The sequence below is a fragment of the Pinus tabuliformis genome, chromosome 1_1 (genome assembly GCF_031772625.1).
Source record: "Pinus tabuliformis cultivar Carrire ecotype Pingquan chromosome 1_1, CPIR1, whole genome shotgun sequence".
NCBI classification, from domain to species: domain Eukaryota; kingdom Viridiplantae; phylum Streptophyta; class Pinopsida; order Pinales; family Pinaceae; genus Pinus; species Pinus tabuliformis.
In genome coordinates this window covers 28,693,814-28,713,723 of record NC_142297.1, presented here as the reverse complement: position 1 = coordinate 28,713,723, position 19,910 = coordinate 28,693,814, and the positions used below count along the sequence as shown (strand labels likewise).

The following is a 19,910-nucleotide window of genomic DNA, read 5'->3' as shown; positions in this document are numbered from 1 at the left end:
GAATTTGACTCCTGAAGGTGGGAAAGTGGTCTAGGAGAGTCTATAAGTACTATTTCACCTTAAGAGAAGAGGGTTGAACTTTTTGTGAAGGAGGCTTACATTGTAATCATCTTTCAGCTAACACAGATACAAGTTGCAACGATTTTCAAGGAACTCTAGCCCAGTGAGTTCATGGTGCTTGTACTTCATTCTTTTTGTTTTCTCATGGTCTAAACATCTTTATCTACATTATATCTCTTCTTTCTATGAATGCCTTGTGGTAAAATACTCAGAATTCTTGTTTTTCAAGCTCTGATCTGGTTTTCATAATGATGTGTTTTGTCTTCCTAAGCTAATGAAATCATGTTTATTTATGCTCATTAGTTTCTTCCACTCTATATCCTCTATTTTACACTGACAAATACTCAAATTACACCATGGTTTCTGACATCTAGCTCATTCTTATGTTTGCTCCTGCATTCCCACAACCTAGACCTACTCGTGGCTCCAAACCTTAAGTTCAGCAAATCCTTAAAAAAAAACCAAATTTACACAAACAAACAAACAAATACTCATATCTAGTCTAAAATCCATTTGCTTTAAAGTCATATCACTCATAAGAGACTTAGAGAGATCCCTCTCATACTTAGTAGGGCTAGCTACTGAGCTGAAGTGGTTTGAGGTTACCCTTGTCAATTTCCTTTTCAGCCTAGGAGATTGTAAAGACTAGCAGGTGGCTTGAAGGTGGGGTTGTAAGTTACATGTGAAAAAAAATAAACATCTCATTTTTCATAGCTTACTACTAGAACATGTCTTGTGCTAGTCTTCGATGAGATGTAGTTTCAAAGTAATATGCTATTCTCTTGTTTTTTCATGTAGGTAGATTTTTTTTCTTGGGAAAAAAATCCAATAATTTTATATTGATAATAAGATTACATCCATATATGCCAGTAGGCATTCCTAAAGGCCAAGTAGCCTAAAAAACTATTTGTCGAGAAGAGTCCAGATCTACAAAACCTTAAAAGCATTTGTAGCCATGTGATTTGTCAAGTGACCACCCTCTCAAAAGGATACATCTGTACTCCTATTATCTATACAGACCCTTTGTCCATAATCCAAAATTTAATCATTTACCTGCCCCTATTTATATAATTTACATCCCTGTTATAGTCAAAATGACCATATAGAACTGTTGAAAACACTGATAAGATCATTTGTCATATTTGAGAAAAAACATAGAGAGAGTAACAAGATTATTTAGTGCCAAGTGTCATGAAGAAATTCTATTTGTTGGCCTTCCTTCGAATTTGTGACTTTCAATGAGGTTGGGTCCATTTCCAAGTCGACTTTGGACAATCTACCTACTTCTTGATTCTTGTTCCTGGTCAAAGGAAACATAAAAATAGAAGGTAAGTTGTATGTTTTGAAAAAGAGGCTACAAGTGGTAGCTCAAAAGTTTAGAGGCTCTTTTCAGCCAATTTATGACTGGATTTGAGTCCCCATATGCATGAAGGTAGGAAATCCTGTATTCTTGAGCTAAGCTGAAACAAAAGTTTTAGAGACATTAAGTCTGCATAGTTGTTTGAGGCATGATTGATACAAGCTGAAAAGGATATGGGTCCCTAATACTCTTTTTGTCTCAGTCTGTAAACTTTTTTTATATAAATTCTATTTTGTTTTATGAATAGGTTTGCATGTGTAAAAGTCTACAAGTAAAGCACAACCTTTTAAGTGGTGCACTTATGCATTTGGATTGATCCCAACAATGTTATAGTTGGAGATGAACTTTTGCATCAGTGGGATTTTAGTTCAGAACATTTTGCAGAAGGTGGAGGCAAGAGAGGTGGGAAATAGATGGTTCAGCAAGATGAGGATTTGTACTCATCCATTAAGAATATTTGTGGTTATAATGAAACTTCATGCATTGATCAACTTGTTTTCTATTGTTCATTGTGCACCCTTTTGCATGGCCACCGCCTTCTTCATCAACAATACAACACCAACTCCATCACTTGGCTTGATTTTCCTTTGTGAGATTGAAACAGAACATAGACATAACTGACACAGACTGAATACTCAACATCCAGTGCTTTACAATGGCAGAAAATCTAGCATGTTGTAACTTTTTTGATAAAATCAACAACATAGAAAACATGCTTAGCATGCAATTGGGAAAGAAACTCTATACCAATAGTGGTGCTTCCCCTCTTCTTAAATGCATGTCTGAGTTTCCCTAAATCATAAAGAGAAGCATTAGGATGAAATCCATCGTCCACATATATCATCATGGGCTTCTCATCTCCAGTTTTAGGATCAACAATCTTCAACACAAAAACAAGAAACACATTAAGTACCATTGCGACAACTCTCTAACGACTCCAACTTTGGAAATTACAGAACATGGGTGTTTTGTACCTTTGCTTCAACTAGGATGATCTCATATTTGAACTTCCCTGCAACTATTGCTGCTATTGTGCGCCTATGAGATTCAACCTGAAAAACAATTATAGCAGTTAATATTCAACTCCCATTCCTTACCTTCGCTGATTAATTCATATGAACTGCACCAACATTGACTTCACTCAAATCAAAATCTTAAAATATCATCCATATACCACTGCTTGATCTTGGTCTTGACGTGAAACTCCATAGTGGTCAGCTACATTTTCTGAGATGATACCCATGGGCAAAAGACAATCTTGTGCTTTTCTGAAAAATTCAACCTATTGCAAGTGGCAGCAAAAGCCATCAGTGCCTTTCACACAAATCTTTAATGAAGTACTTATATATCTATCCTTGTGCAGGTGTGTATGTATATATATATATATATATATATATATATAAATATGAAGGCTATATTAAAGACATAGAAGAGTATGGACAAAAACATCAAATTGAAACTATTGACAAAATTAAAAGCCTTATGTTTACAACATCATTAACTTTTATTGATGCCTACCTTTGAATTGACAGAACCTTCCCACACCATAGGATTGATAGTCATTAACTCCACTCCTGCATTGACGCCTGAAGAAAACAAATTGAAATCATAAACTTATCTAAACTCAAACTTGCTATGATAATCCAGTGGTAGCAAACATATATTGACATACCAATGTCATAAAACCCAGCTTTAATTGTAGCTGCAACATCTACAATTGCTTGTAGGTCTGAAGATCATTGTCTATTGACAGTGTTGACATGTACAGTCTCCGGAGAGATGACATGGTAAGCAACATGCAATTGTCACAAAAATTCAGGCATCCAACAAGAAAATAATTCATTTGACACATGAAATGGTAGGATATACACTTGGGAATCCATCATAAAAAGTAGCCATCCTGAACTCATTAGCATGTTGAGAGCCAGGTGCAAGAACAATACCCACTACAATATCACCAACTTCAACTGGATTAAGTCCAGTCTTTTCAATCAATGTTTGCAGGAAGCTAGAGAACATTCAGAGACAAATTTGTGCACTCATGCTTCATGGACCATAATGGTTAGGGGGAGAATTTTCAAACTGCATAAAAAAATCATGAATCAATTTATCGGTGTAACCACTGATCCATACCTTAAAAACAGGAGCAAGCAAGTCATCGATAAGAGTATCCTTAAATCCTCCAAATTTAACCTTGCAAATAGGGGTATGATAAGCCTTGCAAAAGTGACAATCAGATAGAGAAAAACTAGGTTTTGATCAGCTAATCAACAAGAATTAGGAAAACTCTGAACTCAATCAACCACATATGATAAAATGCAAAGCGTTGGAAGAGATTTCCTGAAAAACCATCAATTAAGCTGGAAAAAATGGAAACTTACACAACAATGACAACATCATCACCAAACTCAACAACTCTTTCATAGGAAGCACTATCTCCAGCAGCATAAACTATACTTATATTCTCGCTAGAAGATCCATGTGTTAAATATACTCAACACAGTCTTGACTCTCTTCTAATGTAAAGAAGATAAAATACATTTTTAATAATATATTTATGGCAAAACCAAATTAACAACGACCTAAAACAAGGGTACAACAAATCTAGTTAAGGGGATTCAATTATTAGGATTCACCTTGACTCGGGAATGATAGTCTATAGCTAGTGGTTTTGGGCCCATGGTATTATGCCAGTTATATTTGGATGGAAATAAGCTTATAAATAGGCTTATTAGTCTCCATTGTAATGTGCCAAAGGTTGAGCAAGTGTGGGTTCCCCGCCCATTGTAAGGGGCCAAGGGTTTACCAGCTTGGCTAGGCTTTCATGGAATTCTGTTAGTTGGGTTATCCCCATAGTTGGGGTTTTCCTAGGGTATTTATGGGGTTGTTAGTGTGTGTGATTGCTTCTATATTGTGTTGATGATTATGTTTATTTACCTTGCCTTTTATACATGACACCAATTAAGTTGAATTTAACACAAGCATCCATTAACCCCCATACAATAGTACCTCAAGCATTCTGAATCCATCAACACATTCGAACATATAACATCGAATTTATCATTTCAACACAGTATCAACTACCATACCCATTGCACAGAAAGTTATGAACAATATTTTTCACCCAAAAACTCCACAAAACACAACACTCAACCCTTGCCCCAACCCCCACCTGGACTAAATTCAAAAAAGAAAACAAAAATAGGAAGGTTGATATGTAAGCATAGAGTAGATTTCACCATATTTTTTTTATTTCAAAGAATTCTTAGTGAGTATCCATTTGTATGGATTACTTTAACTTTATTTCTGGTGTTACAATTCCCTTTAGGCTTTGACACAAGACCATCGTGTGGGTTGGGGCTACCCATTCTTCAGGGCACATAGAGAGTCGAGTTTTTGCCTTTCACTCCCCTCCATTCTAGTAATTTTGTGGAATTCTTTTGGGCGGTGCCAAACATGGTCCATTAGACCAGAATCATAGATAATCCTAAAAGTTAACTGTAACACTTAATAATTCCCAAAAAACTATAGCCTCAAATTGCACCCAATAACCAAAATAAAAAGGAAACGGAGCAGAAGGATCTAGGTCCATTTTGAAAAAAAAAACATCTTGTATGAAGTTAAGTTCTACTGTAATTTTTAAAACCTATGTGGGAAAACCCATTAAAGTTCAAAGAACAATAATCTTGTAATTAAATTTAAAAATAAAGAAACCTCTTCATATTTTGGTTGCGAATACAATGACTTGCAACCTTGGCTCTCATCCATCATCACTGAAGAGTCTGGCCCTGATGTTTGCTACATCCCCCCAACTCTCTTAGATAGTTGAACTGCCAATACCTTGGTCCACATTTAAATGGTTCTGTCTATTATTATTATTCAGGTTGTCATCTGTGATGTTGTCCTCCAGGTTTGTGATTTTCCATCTGTGAATTTTGCATCATTATCCTATAGGAGCTTCAGTAGAATTTTCCATTTAAACTCAATGTTCTTAAAAACCTTAACTTCATGATGCCAATCCTCTTTGTTCAACTCCATTCGTTGTCAATCCCCTACATTCTCTGACTATTTTCTCCACCTTTTATAACATTAAGTCACGTCACATGATACAGTCTCTTCCTAGTGGCTGTATCATGGAAGTGATGTCACCATGGCTTGGTGAGCTAACAAGTTTGAAAGAATTGTACATTTAACATGACTAGAGGTGCCAATATTCCCACGTGTTGCACGTTCTCTTAATTTCTTCCAACAAGGAGGGGTCTGAATTCTCACTTAAATTTTCTTTAGTCCCAAATGATCTCCTTAGTTACCTATCTGGTTCCTCATTTTTTGAACCATCTTGTTACATAGGAAAACCTTATTACACGAATCTTCACAACAAGACACCTAATTTCCTACAAGATATCCTGAATACTCCTATATTTGATACCCGATTTATTTGAAACCTGATTACTGGAGAGTAGAGCCTCTTTCAATATTGAGCGTATCATTGCCTTATTTAGTACATAAGTTAGTCCCTGAATTGGAGCCTCAAATTCAGCCTTTGTTTTATATGCCAATGGAGAAAGAAAAAATGATACTATCTTTGTGATTCATTATTACCCCATCATTCCCAGATCTGCTTGCTTGGACCCTAGTTGCCCCATCAAGATTTAATATGAACCGACTCTCAAGTGGTACTTCTCTAGGCAAGGGGTTTAGTTTGGTGGCAAATTGTATCAAGTTGTGGATGTATGTCTATATGTGCTCTTGTTTTGACTATTTTAAATTTTCTTTTCTTTGTTGATAGACCTTGTTGTTTTTCTTTGTGTACCTTGTTTTTACTTTATTTATACTATGTCTGATTTTCACACGATTGGGAAGATTTGTGACACTACAAAAGATGATTGAATGGTAAGATAATATTCTTCACATTCTATGGATTATTACTTTTCTTTTGGTATGCCTATTATAGCATTTGGTGAGAATTTTTTGGTTGTCCCTTTGAAGAGGCAAAGTTCTGATCTGCATATGCTAAGTCTCTAAACTTATGGAATTGATAATCTGTGTACTTGAAGAGGAAAATAAAAGTGTAGCCATTATGTGTGTACTTATATCATTGTTTCATAGTTCCATGCATTACACAAAATCTACAAATAGCTAGTTGCTCTTCAGACAAGAAATCTCGTGATTTTTCCTTCTTGAGTAGTCCATCATGAACAACTTTGTAAAATAATACTACATTGTGTCACATGTTTATTTTTCAGTTTAACTCTTAGTTTCATTGTGAGTAGACATTCTTGGGCCCCTCGCCAAGTTTTCCAGTCACTGTCTTTGACAATATCTTCTCAAAATATATAAAAATTGTTTAGAAACTACATCAGAATCTAGATCATATTAGATTGGTTGCTTGTAGAATATTCATAATTATGCTTGTATTTGTATCAAACAGAGTGCTTTGTTCTTCATTCATTTTAGCTATTCGACAGATAGTTGAAGCAAAGTAAAATTTTGAACGTTGAATGGTTAACAAATTTCATTTGGATATATTTGTGTGCATCAACAATTTGATTGCAAATTTACTGATAAAATTGTGATTATTGAAGCACTGAATTTTTGAGATATGCAGATCCCTTGGTATATCCCCACTTGGTTGGGTGGATGAGTCAAAATTGGTGTATCCCCACTTGATTAGGAGATTGATGTATGCATGAGTCATTGGTGATAGGAAGGTAATACTCACTTAGTTGAGTTATAGAGTCATGTTATTCTTTTGAAAATATTTTTGCAGACTCTGCATGTGCTTAGGGGGAGTATGGACGGTTTAGTGTATCTCAGCATGTACAAAGGGGGAGCTTAATCAGAGATTTTACCATGTACTCAGGGGGAGCATGGACAACATAATGTATATCAAAAGGGGAGAATATCTTGGTCCGCCCTTTGCCCTTGATGTCAATGGGGGAGAGTATCTTGGTGTTGTGATTGCCATCAAGTCCAAAGGGGGAGATTGTTGGCATTATGATACAGGTGTTGTCCTTGATGGCAACTCACATAGATGATAGTTCACAATGCAATAATTTAACAACAAAGGATTACAAATTAGACTCCAGAGATTGAAGAAAGATAATAGTTCAAGAAGTATACGCTGGTTCACTTTGTCCACACAGCATATACACGAGGGTTAAAAGAACAAAAGGAGCATATATGTATACATGCACTTTCATAGAAGGAAAAGCGCGTATGGGATGGAAAATCAAAGTTTTGGTCCAAGGTATTGGTTCGAGGTATTTGATCCAATGTATTTGGTCCGAGGTACTGGTTCGAGGTATTGTTGGAAATATTGAGAGGGGGGGTGAATCAGTATTTCTTTTTTCGACTATTGTTTTACCAGTTAAAACATTTCTATTCAGAACACAAGATGAACAACAAGAATAAATGATTTTATTAATATAATCTTTGCAGTAAAATAGATACAATATATAGGTGGTTGCAATCAGTTGCCAAGCACCAACTTGGACTTTTGTGAGGCTCCAACCTTTAGAGCTCCAACTCTATTTCGCCAAGGCAACAATCTTGGACTTAGGAGCACCAACCCCCAAGGACTTCAATCCTTTCCAGTTCTTGAGACACCAGTCCCAAAGACACCTATCCTTCCTACTTCTGAGGTATCAACCCCAAGGACTCCAATCCTTCTTACTTCTGAGGCACCAGCCCCAAGGACTCCAATCCTTCTTGCTTCTGAGGCACCAGCCCCAAGGGTTCCGACCCAATCTTGTCAAGGCACGTTTGATAGTAATGTTTTGCTCTCAGAACTCTTCATTATTGAGTTCTGTCTGTTTACAGCTTCACTGTAGTCTCCATGCTACAACATCAATGACAGCCAGTCTTCTCATGAAGGAGTCTTTACAACTCTTCATACTGCCCACACAGAGTCTCCAATAGCCTTCATGACCTCTGATAATGTCTCCACACAGCTTTAGTGAGTTCACCGTTAGCTGCACTAAGCTCCGCATAAGAACCAGCTTTCTGTTCAAGCATATGTTATTTTTGTCACAGTGAATGCTTTAGCATAACTGTTTCTCTGCCGGCTACTTCTGCCTGATTAATTCTTTCACAGGGTAACACGATTAGCTGAGAAGCTCACCCTTCGAATGCCCCCTGTCCTGTTGGTCCTTCGGCCTTTTTTTTGTTCTGCTGGACCCTCTCGCTGCCTCTGTTTCCTCCAACTATATCAACAACGTTCAACCTCACTTTGTTCTCTGTTTTTCCTTTTTTTATGCATTCCACCTGCCTCTGAAAGTTCGTTTCTGCTTACCACCGCCTCTTTGGCTTCCTCCTCGGTCGCTGTCATTTCCTCTGCCTCGCTTGATCCTTCGACTTCCCTTCTTGGTTGCAGTGGCTTCCTCTGCGCTGTGCGAGTTCACCGACTCTCTGGGGACATGTAGATTCATAAGAGAGGTCCAATAATGCACAAAGAAATTATGTTTCACGTTACACTATAACAACACTCATCATTTTTTAATCATAATGGACATGCACAGGATTTTACAATTTAATGGAGATGTCACGTCTCAATCACAGTCTCAATCGCCATGATTCAGCCCACTGAACTATCGTTCAGGCCTTCTGAACTATCGGGTGCATTTTATATGCATATTTGGCCGTAAAATCCCGTGTAATGCATAAATTCAAATATACAGGAATATGAGAAAAACAGGCTTAAAACTCTAAAGGGCGGACTTCAAAAAACATTTTACCCGCATCTATAACTGCTTCGGGTCCGGTCTTTATCGCCTCGGGCTTTTCCTTTGTATTTCGGTCTTTACACCGAAACCCGCCAATACATTGAAAAACCTTTACGCGCGGAACTCAAGGTTTATACAGTTGGGTTTATAAAACCCATCGGGTCCGGCTGTGTAATCGCAATCAGCAAATGAGGCTTCCGGGGGTCCTTTATACATCGACCCCATGACATCGCTGATGGCCGACGGGCCGATCCTCCTGCGGATGCGATATAGCATTGAGTTGTGTTACAATCGGACCATCGGGTCCGTGACATACATCGCAATCGGTGCTCGGGAGAGTGACAGCCCTTTGTGTATTATTGCGATGGGTGGATGCGATATAGCATTAAACCATAGCACAATGTTGCAGTGGGTCCGCATGTATTGCAGTTGTATGATATACATATAGATATCACAGTCAGGGGTTTTTGGGTGATGGCATGGTAGAACCCGGCGATTTCACTGTCGCCAATATATATATATATATATATATATATATATATATATATATATATAAACTTCTTCGCTCCGATAGTGTATTCCACTATAACTAAGTCTTCCGCCTCCGATAGTGTTAATGCATCCTTTGCTCCTCCGATAGCTCCTGATAGTGTAAATGCATGCATATACTCTATATAGCTCCTGATAGCTTTGTCTGCTTCCTCCGATGGCTCCGACAGCTCTGATTGCTTCCTCCAATGGATTTGTCTGCTCTTTGCTCTGTTTGCTCCTCTTGGCTCTTCTTGGGCATGTATTACATGCAATGCTCTTCTGATATGGCTCCTCTTGCTCCAATGTGGCTTCTCTAGTTCCAATGTCTTCCTTTAGCTTTGCAATGTCTTTCAATGACCTCCTCTTGATGCCTTCATACCTTGATGGCTTCTGCCTTTTCCGACATGCCTCTCTTGCTTTGATATTCTGCAATATACCTTGATATGCCTCCTTTGGTAACTCCTCCGTTAACAGACTCTTTCTTATGGCTTGGCTATCCTGATGGCCTTGCTCCTGTTTCTTCATGGATCTGCTCTGCTTCCCTTTGGCTTCATATCATCATCTAGTATCTAGAATATTGCCATATTCACATCATTGACAACCTAGGTCAACAGGTATTTGGCCCGAGTTATTGGTCCGATTGTGGTTGATGATGGATGATGGATCAGGATCATAAGGCCTGAAATGAATTATCATTATGTGATCTGATCATGGATAGTATAGATCTAAATACTAACACATGATTTACATTGTAAATGTTCTGATTTGGGCATGACTAAAGTCTGGAATAGTTTTGATGTTTTAAGTTAGTATTTGCAGATATGTACGCTGGTTCACTTTGGTAAAAGCGTGTATACACGCTGGTTCATAACATCGAAGTAGCATATACATTATGAAATATGATGTTTTAAGTTGCAGTTGGTTCTGGTTGTTGATGCAGAGTTTTGGGTTCTGCTTTGTCTTCTGGTGACTGTATTCTAGTGACAATGTTTTGAATGTTCAGATTGATTGATTGTGATTTGCTTCAATGATGATGGGTTTTCAGTGATTGATTCAATTGTGGTTGATTCCGAGATTGATGATTGAGTTTCAGTGATTGGTTAATGCATATGTATTTGATGGTTGTATTGCAGTGGTGATTGATTTTGAGCTTCAATGTTACTGACGGGTCCAGTATGAAAATTTGATGAAACGAGGCCTTCATGTGTATTGTTGTGTACTAGGAGCATCCAGTCTGAAAACTTATGAAACATGGTCCCTGGAGGAAGAGAGAAGGTCGTAGCTTTCTGTAGGCTAGCGCCTATGTACTGGTAAACATATCGGCCAGTACAAGAGCCAAGGGGTTGGAGCTCCCTTCCAATAGCAACTGGAAAACGAGTGAAGGTTGGATACTTTTGTAGGCTGGCGCCTACGTACTAGTAAATAGATTGGCAATTACAAGAGAGAGGGGATTGGAGCTCCTTTCCAGTAGCAGCTGGAAAACGAGTGAAGGTTGGAGCCTTCTGTAGGCTGGCGCCTACGTACTAGTAAATGGATCGGCTAGTACAAGAGCCAGGGGGTTGGAGCTCCCTTCCAGTAGTAGTTGGAAAACGAGTGAAGGTTGGAGCCTTCTGTAGGTCGGCGCCTACGTACTAGTAAATGGATCGGCTAGTACAAGAGCTAGGGGGTTGTAGCTCCCTTCTAGTAGAAGCTAGAGAACAAGAGAAGGTTGTAGCCTTTTGCAGGTGGGTGCCTGCATACTGGTATGAGTCTGCACCAATACAAGATTGTAAACAGTTTTTTCTTATATTAAAAGAAGACAACAACAGGTGGTTTTTGTCCCGCATTGGGTTTCCACCTTAAATCTTGGTGTTCATTTGTGTTTCTTATGTCTGATTGTTTGTTCTGTTATTACTGCACATGGTCACTGTTTATATGGTTAATGAAGTACTAATGCACTAATTAAAGATCAACATATGATGAATTAATTGAATCATAAGTTTGTTGTATATATGCTGGTTGCCTTAAATACAGTTGCGTATACACGCGAGTTACGTTCATTGAAGTAGCGTATATAAATTAGAGTATGAAAAGTATTGGTTTGACTAATACTGATTCACCCCCCCCTCTCTCAGTGTTATTTCCAACATCACCTCCTTAATACCTAACACCTTTCAAGGCCTTCTGGAAGAGCGTAAAAAACTGAAATCTCAAAAATCTGAAATCCAAGTGTTCAAAAACTGCAATCCTTAACTAATTTGGCATCTCAAAATATAACCTGAGGATTGAAATGATGATTTGAGGATTGAAAATGGAAATTTCTATGATTCATGGTCTACTAGATTCTAGAAGGATATGGAGAGATTTGAGTGCTCCTTATACAATGTATCCTGGAAGTACCCAATCCACGAAGAGAAGACCTTTCAAAACCTTCTTGGCTATAACACCCCAACCAACAAAGAGTTCCAGGGTGATGGGATCTATAAATGGGCCACAAATCATTGAGGTAATACAATGAGACATAAATCAGGAAAAGTTCTTGATCTGAAAATGAGATCTAAGATAATTAATAAGGTATTACAGACTTATGTGCATGGATTAGTCTATGTCATTATATGCAATGGATCGATAAGATTGCGAAATGCACAAACAATGAAGCAGTAAACAAACATAATAGATAACACATGACACAACAAATTTAATAAGGAGTTCACCCAATACTCCTGGGCTACATCTCCTGGTCTAGCCTTCAGTGGTGGCCTCTCTATTATGTCTTCAAACAGAGTTTTGTTTACAACAATGAGCTCAATTTGAGCCTCACACACAAACAGATTACAATAACAAGAGCTTCACTTGAATCCCTCAAGCTTCCTATGAGTACACAGACTCCCACACAGCTCTCAATTTGCTCTAAACTCTGTCTTGCATTTGCTTTTGAACACTCCCTGCTTGTTTGCGCTTTGTCTGTGGCTTTTAAAGCCATTATGGGTTGCCTGTTCGTTTCATCTCCTTGTCCTTCAGTCTCCCGGGCCTCTGTCCATTCGAATCCCTCTTCTAGTGTTTCCCAGGTATGGCATAACACTTGAAGGGGAGGTGGCCACCGATTCCGTAACGGAAGAATGCCTGGGTCCCTTGAACTCCATCGGATTCCCAAACGCAGCCGTTTTTCATCAACACAGAGAAATAGGCATAAACAGGAAAAATCTGCCAAAACATGATATGTCGGACTTCAAAGTCCTTTAAATATGGTTTAATCCCCTATCGGGTCCGCCCACCGGTCGCATATCGCATATCAGGATGGCTCTGTCTCTGTGTATTTCGTTTAATACGAAAATACACTAAAACGCTATAAATCCCCACATTCCAAACTTGAAATTCTATTTAATATTGTTAATGAACCCTCTCGGGTCCGCAACATCGCATCGGCGCCTTTCCCTTTGGTTTTTTGTTTGTTCGCGAAAATGTGATTTACAAAGGAAAACATAGTTTTCCGGACTTCAATATATATGCAATTCCGCCTATCGGATTATCGGGTCCGTAATATCGCTGCCCTTATGGGTATCGGCCCCGCTCCACTGCATAGTTCCGATGCGATGCGGCGATGCGATATATCGCAATCGCTCATCACAATAACCCTTGGGCCATTATAAAGCGCTCCTTTGTATACTCCGACAATGATCCGCCAATTTAATATGGGCTGTCGATCTGCGCGCTTGATCGACGGTCTAGATTCACTTCGCCATTCGCTCATCGCAATATATATATATATATATATATATATATATATATATATATATAAAGCGTCGATCCCCGCCAATAGTCTCTGCCGATTGCAGTTGCAAGACTCATGTGGATCCCACCGATCTTTGCCGAAGGTCATTGCCGATTGTGATTACCGATCCGATTTGGACCGTTGATCGGCTAGATCAAACAGCTACTGTGCATCACTTATTCCGCCTGTCTTTTTATTGATTTCACGGGTTTTGGGCCTCCCGATAGTGTTTCTCTGCCCCGCTAAGGGTGTCCCTCTTTTGTTGTTTTCAATCCTTTAAGGGACTTTTGGCTTTGGCATGATTTTTAATAGATTTATGAAGACTTAGAGGACATTCTTGGATCCATTTGGATCACGCCTTCCCACTGAAAAATGATTTTGGACCACCAAAAGTTGGCTTTCAAGCATCGATCAAGTGAGGATATTGTTGCCTCACTTGTCCAATCTCTATCCATTTTGCACTGCTAGGTTTTGAACCTTTGTGTCCAATCCTTAGGTACTTAATATCTCCTCTGTGCATTGTCCTCACCTTCCTGTCCAGAACTGTATTTTCCTGCAGCTCATTGAGGTATTCAGGCAACAGATCATCAATGGAAGACAATTGACTTTGCTCTTCAGGTTCTTCAATTAATGAAGGTTCAAACAGTGTTAAATTTTCTGCATTTACCACTGAATAGATGTGCATGTATGCTAGCAGACCAAGGCAGAAAGCATTCTCACCAATTTTCTCAAGTACCTTAAAAGGCCCATACCTTATTGGCTTCAACTTCTTTCCTTCACCTTGAATTTTGTCCTTGCTGATACACAACCATACTTGATCGCCAACTTGGAAGTTGTGCTCCACCCGGTGTTTATCATGCCTTGCCTTGTATTTGGCTTGGCTCTTTTCCAGCTGTTCCTGCACTGCCTGGTGAATCTCTTGGATATGTTCAATGAATCTGGTTGCTTTATCCACATCACTGTGTCCAACAACTACTATATCTTTTTCAAAGACAAAATCCAAGGGAGACCTTGGTATAAAACCAAAACAGGTCTCAAAAGGAGATCTCTGTGTAGAAGAATGTTTAGCACGATTGTAAGCATGTTGCACATAACATAAATGTTCATCCCAAAGCTTGGGATGCTTGCTGCAATAACCCCTGAGCAACTGGATCACTGTCCGGTTGACTACCTCTGTTTGGCCATCTGTCTATGGATGAAAGGTTGTGCTTTTCTTCAGTCTGGTGTCCATTAATTCCCACAGACTTGACCAAAACTTCCCAACAAATCGGGAGTCTCGATCAGATACTATGGAAGTGGGTAACCCAAAATGCACCCAGACATGCTAAAAGAACGATTTTGCTGTTTGTTCAGCTGTAATCTGTTTATTACAAGGTATTAAAATACACATTTTGCTGAACCTGTCCACAATAACATATAAATAGTCATGCCCCTTTCTAGATTTTGGCAATCCCCCAACAAAGTCCATGGAAACACTTTCCCAAGGACGGGAAGGGACTGGTAGTGGAGTGTACAAGCCTAGTTTTCTATTGCTGGGCTTGCTTTTAGCACACATGGTACACCTCTTACATATCTAAAAACTGTTTCATGCATTTCTGGCCAATAGCAGTATCTTTGTAGTTGTGCAATTGTTTTGCTTACACCAAAATGACTTGATATTAGAGAAGTATGTGCCTCCCTAATTATATTAATTCTCTCTGTTTGTGGAATGCATAGCTTTCCCAAATGATACAAGAGTTGGTCCTTAATATAGTAATCCACTTCTTCTACCTTTTTGCCATTACTTAAAGCTGCATATACATCTTTAAAGTCTATATCTTGAGCATATTGTTCAATGTAGCTTTCATGCATTACTGAATTATGCTTAAGTATAGTAGATGCATTTATGATTGGTCTGGACAACATATTTGCAACTTTATTGTGTATGCCCTTTTTATATCTGATGACTAAATGAAACTGCTGTAGGAAACCCATCCACCTATAGTGTCTTGATTGTTGCAACTTAGTTTGTGAGTGCAAGTACTGAAGTGGCTGATGATCAGTATGTATTATTGTTTCTTTGCCCATTAAGTAATGTTTCCACTTCTTCACACTCTGAACTAATGCATACAATTATTTATCATAGGTAGGATAGTTAACTACTGCAGAATTAAAAGTCTCAGAATGTTAGCATATGGGTTTACCATGTTGCATCAACACTACTCCCATGGCATAATCACTGGCATTAGTTTCGATTTCAAATGGTTGTTGAAGATTTGGCAATGCTAGTACTGGTGCTGTACTAATTTTTTCTTTCAAGGTGTTGAAGGCTTTCTGCTGTTTGCCTCCCCACTGAAACACCTTGTTCAATCCTGTCAATGCATGTAAAGGAGCTGCAATTAAGGAAAAGTTAGCAATAAACTTTCTCCAATATTGTGCTGCCCCTAGGAAGCTTCTAACTTCAGTAGAAGATTTGGGTTTAGGCCAGTTTACAATGACTGCGACCTTAGAGGGATCTATCTTCAATTCACCCCCCCTACTATGTGACCCAAATAATTCAAAGATGTTTTTCCAAATTCACATTTTGATAATTTAACATAGAGATTTCTTTTTTCAAAACATCTAGAGTCTGTTTTACATGTTGCAAATGTTCTTCCCATGTTTTACTAAATACAAGAATGTCATCCAAATATAAAATTATAAAATCATCAATAAAAAGCTTGAGTACATCATTCATTACTCTCATGAAAGTGGCAGGAGCATTAGTTAAGCCAAAAGGCATAACTAGCCATTCATACAGCCCTTGCTTTGTTTTGAAAGCAGTCTTCCATGCATCTTGCTCTGCTACTATGATTTGATGGTAACCACTACGTAGATCCAATTTGAAAAAGTAAACAACTTCTTTTAGCTGATCTAATAGATCATCTATGGGAGGAAGGGGATAACGATTCTTGATCGTTATTTTATTCAGTGCTCGGTAGTCAATGCACATCCTCCACGAACCGTCCTTCTTTCTCACCATCATGATTGGAGATCCTCATGGTGATGTGCTTGGTCTTATGAACCCTTTCTCGAGCAGCTCCTGTACCTGCTTCTTGATTTCTGCATTCTCTAAAGCAGATAACCTATACATTTCGATGTTAGGTAATGGAGCATCTTGCTGCAAATTAATATCATGTACAATTTCCCTTTTTGGTGGAAAACCTTTAGGTTCTTGAAATAACATATCATATTCGGAAACAACCTTTTCTGAATCAGCGTGCTGTTTATCATCACAACGCTCAAATATATTGGTTTTTTCAGGTTTCTTTTCCTTCACAACCATCAGTAAAAATTGCTTGCATGAATTTACAATTCTTTTCATCTATCCTGAGTTTATGAGAGTATAATTATTCTTCAGTTTATGAGCTCTTACAATATATTCGATTCCATCTTTAATGAGTTGATACTTATTTTCAGCTCTATAGAATATGGCTTTTCTATCATACAAGTAAGGACTTCCTAAAACAATCCCACATATATCCAAGGGAACAATATCTAACTCAACCTCATCCACAAATGCTGACCCCAAAGAAAACCTAAGTTTACATTGTCTAGTCACAGTTTTGCTTTATCACATACCCACCCTAATTGATATGGCTTCTTGTGAGGTGTGGTTAGCAGTCCCAATTTCTTTACAATCGCTTCAGAAATTAAATTTACTTGTGAGCCACTATCAAACAAAGTATCAATCTTTTGATGCTTGGAAATAACTCTAATATGAAAAAGCTCATGTCTTCTTCTCTCATTTTCTTCACTATCAATAGTTTGGGCAGAATTACTAGTAGATGCTTCAGAATTTTTACCTTTTATACCCGTGTCTGTGATGGTTGTTTCATCACCTGAGTCTGATCCCAAATCTCTCTGAACAACAGCAACAACATTCTTCTTCTTGCCATTGAACTTCTTGGGTTGCAGCTCCGGATGCAAAGACCAACAATGTTCATCATCATGTCCATCCTTCTTGCAATGAGTGCATGAAAGTTTGGCCTTTTGTGCAATATTGGCCTTCCTCTCTTTCCATTTCTACTTCCTCTTTTCCTTGTTCTTGCTTGTAGTGGGTTTGGATGGTCCCCCAATCTCTGGGTTCACATTCTTGCCTCTTGCTTCTAGATGGGTAGCTTGGACAGATACCTCATCGATACTAGTAGGGTTAAACATGAGAATGGTATGTCTCAAATAACCATGTAGACCACCTATATACTTCAGCAAAGTTTCAGGTGAATCTAAAGAAATGCCTAGAATCAAATCTCTTTTTCTAAACTCTTGGGTGTAACTTTGTACACTTTGCCCTTTTAATTGGCGAAGAGTTTGCCAACTCATCATAGCTTGCTGCATATAAGCTAGTGGATAGAATTGTTTTTTAATTGCAGAAACAAATTCACTCCAGACAGAAAGAATTTTACCATGCTTCTTCAAGTCAGCTTGTGTTCTGCCTTCCCACCATACCAAGGCAGTTCCTCCAAGGCGTAGGCTGGCCAGCTGAATCTTACTTCTGTCTGAGTCAATGCTCTACACCCTGCAATACACATCAATCTGCCTAATCCAGTTATCCAGCTTCTCTGCATTTAACTCTCCATCATATATTGGCAAATCAAATTTAACATCTAATTTAATCAAAGATGCTTTCTTCTTTTTATTTTCAGGACTATCAGGAGGTGTGGGAAGCTTTTCTTCTTTCCCTTTGCCTTTAGAATGGTCATTTAGGAGAGATTCTTCTGCTCCTTTGTCATGCTCCGAAGTTGAAGAATCTTCACTTCAACCTTTCTTGAATTCTCTATACATTTCTTCAACCATGGCTCTCATAGTCATGAAACTGTCCATGAACTGAGAGTCTGATTCCAAGGGAATTTCTTCTGACATTTTCCTCCTAGTATAGACTCTACCAATTTCTGGGTTAGATTCAACCAATTCTCCTTTTCCTAATTTAAGCTTTGATCTAGTTATCATTCACAAACAGTCCAGCACAAGCTTGTCTAACCTTAGCAACCTAAAGCTCTGATACCACTTGATCTGAAAATGAGATCTAAGATAATTAATAAGGTATTACAGACTTATGTGCATGGATTAGTCTATGTCATTATATGCAATGGATCGATAAGATTGCGAAATGCACAAACAATGAAGCAGTAAACAAACATAATAGATAACACATGACACAAAAAATTTAATAAGGAGTTCACCCAATACTCCTGGGCTACATCTCCTGGTCCAGCCTTCAGTGGTGGCCTCTCTATTATGTCTTCAAGCAGAGTTTTGTTTACAACAATGAGCTCAATTTGAGCCTCACACACAAACAGATTACAATAAAAAGAGCTTCACTTGAATCCCTCAAGCTTCCTCTGAGTACATAGACTCCCACACAACTCTCAATCTGCTCTAAACTCTGTCTCGCATTTGCTTTTGAACACTGCTTGCCTATTTGCGCTCTGTCTGTGGCTTTTAAAGCCATTCTGGGCTGCCTGTTCGTTTCATCTCCTTGTCCTTCAGTCTCTCGAGCCTCTGTCCATTCGAATCCCTCTTCCAGTGTTTCCCAGGTATGGCATAATGCCTGAAGGGGAGGTGGCCACCGATTCCGTGACGGAAGAATACCTGGGTCCCTTGAACTCCATCGGATTCCAAAACGCAACCGTTTTTTCATCGACACAGAGAAATAGGCATAAACAAGAAAAATCCGCCAAAACATGATATGTCGGACTTCAAAGTCCTTTAAATATGGTTTAATCCCCTATTGGGTCCGCCCACCGGTCGCATATCGCATATCGGGATGGCTCTGCCTCTGTGTATTTTGTTTAATACGAAAATACACTAAAACGCTGTAAATCCCCGCATTTCGGACTTGAAATTCTGTCTAATATTGTTAATGAACCCTCTCGGGTCTGCAACATCGCATCGGTGCCTTTCCCTTTGGTTTTTCGTTTGTTCGCGAAAATGCGATTTACAAAGGAAAACATAGTTTTCCAGACTTCAATATATATGCAATTTTGCCTATTGGATTATCGGGTCCGTAATATCGTTGCCCTTATGGGTATCGGCCCCGCTCCACTGCATAGTTCCGATGCGATGCGGCAATGCGATATATCGCAATCGCTCATCACAATAACCCTCGGGCCATTATAAAGCGCTCCTCTGTATACTCCGACAACGATCCACCGATTTAATATGGGCCATCGATCTGCACGCTTGATCGATGGTCCAGATTCACTCTGCCATTCACTCATCACAATATATATATATATAAAGTGCAGATCCCTGCCGATTGCGATTACCGATCCGATCTGGATTGTTGATCAGCTAGATCGGACGGTTACTGTGCATTACTTATTCCGCCTGTCTTTTTATTGATTTCACGGGTTTTGGGCCTCCTGATAGTGTTTCTCCGTCCCGCTAAGGGTGTTCCTCTTTCGTTGTTTTCGATCCTTTAAGGGATTTTTGGCTTTGGCATGATTTTTAATAGATTCATGAA

At 38.8% G+C, this 19,910-nt stretch overlaps 1 pseudogene; it reads right to left on the bottom strand.

The window, feature by feature from the left end:
• Positions 1-1,926: 1,926 nt before the first annotated feature.
• LOC149211435 (3-ketoacyl-CoA thiolase 2, peroxisomal-like) lies at positions 1,927-19,085 on the bottom strand (annotated as a pseudogene).
• Between the last annotated feature and the right edge of the window lie 825 nt (positions 19,086-19,910).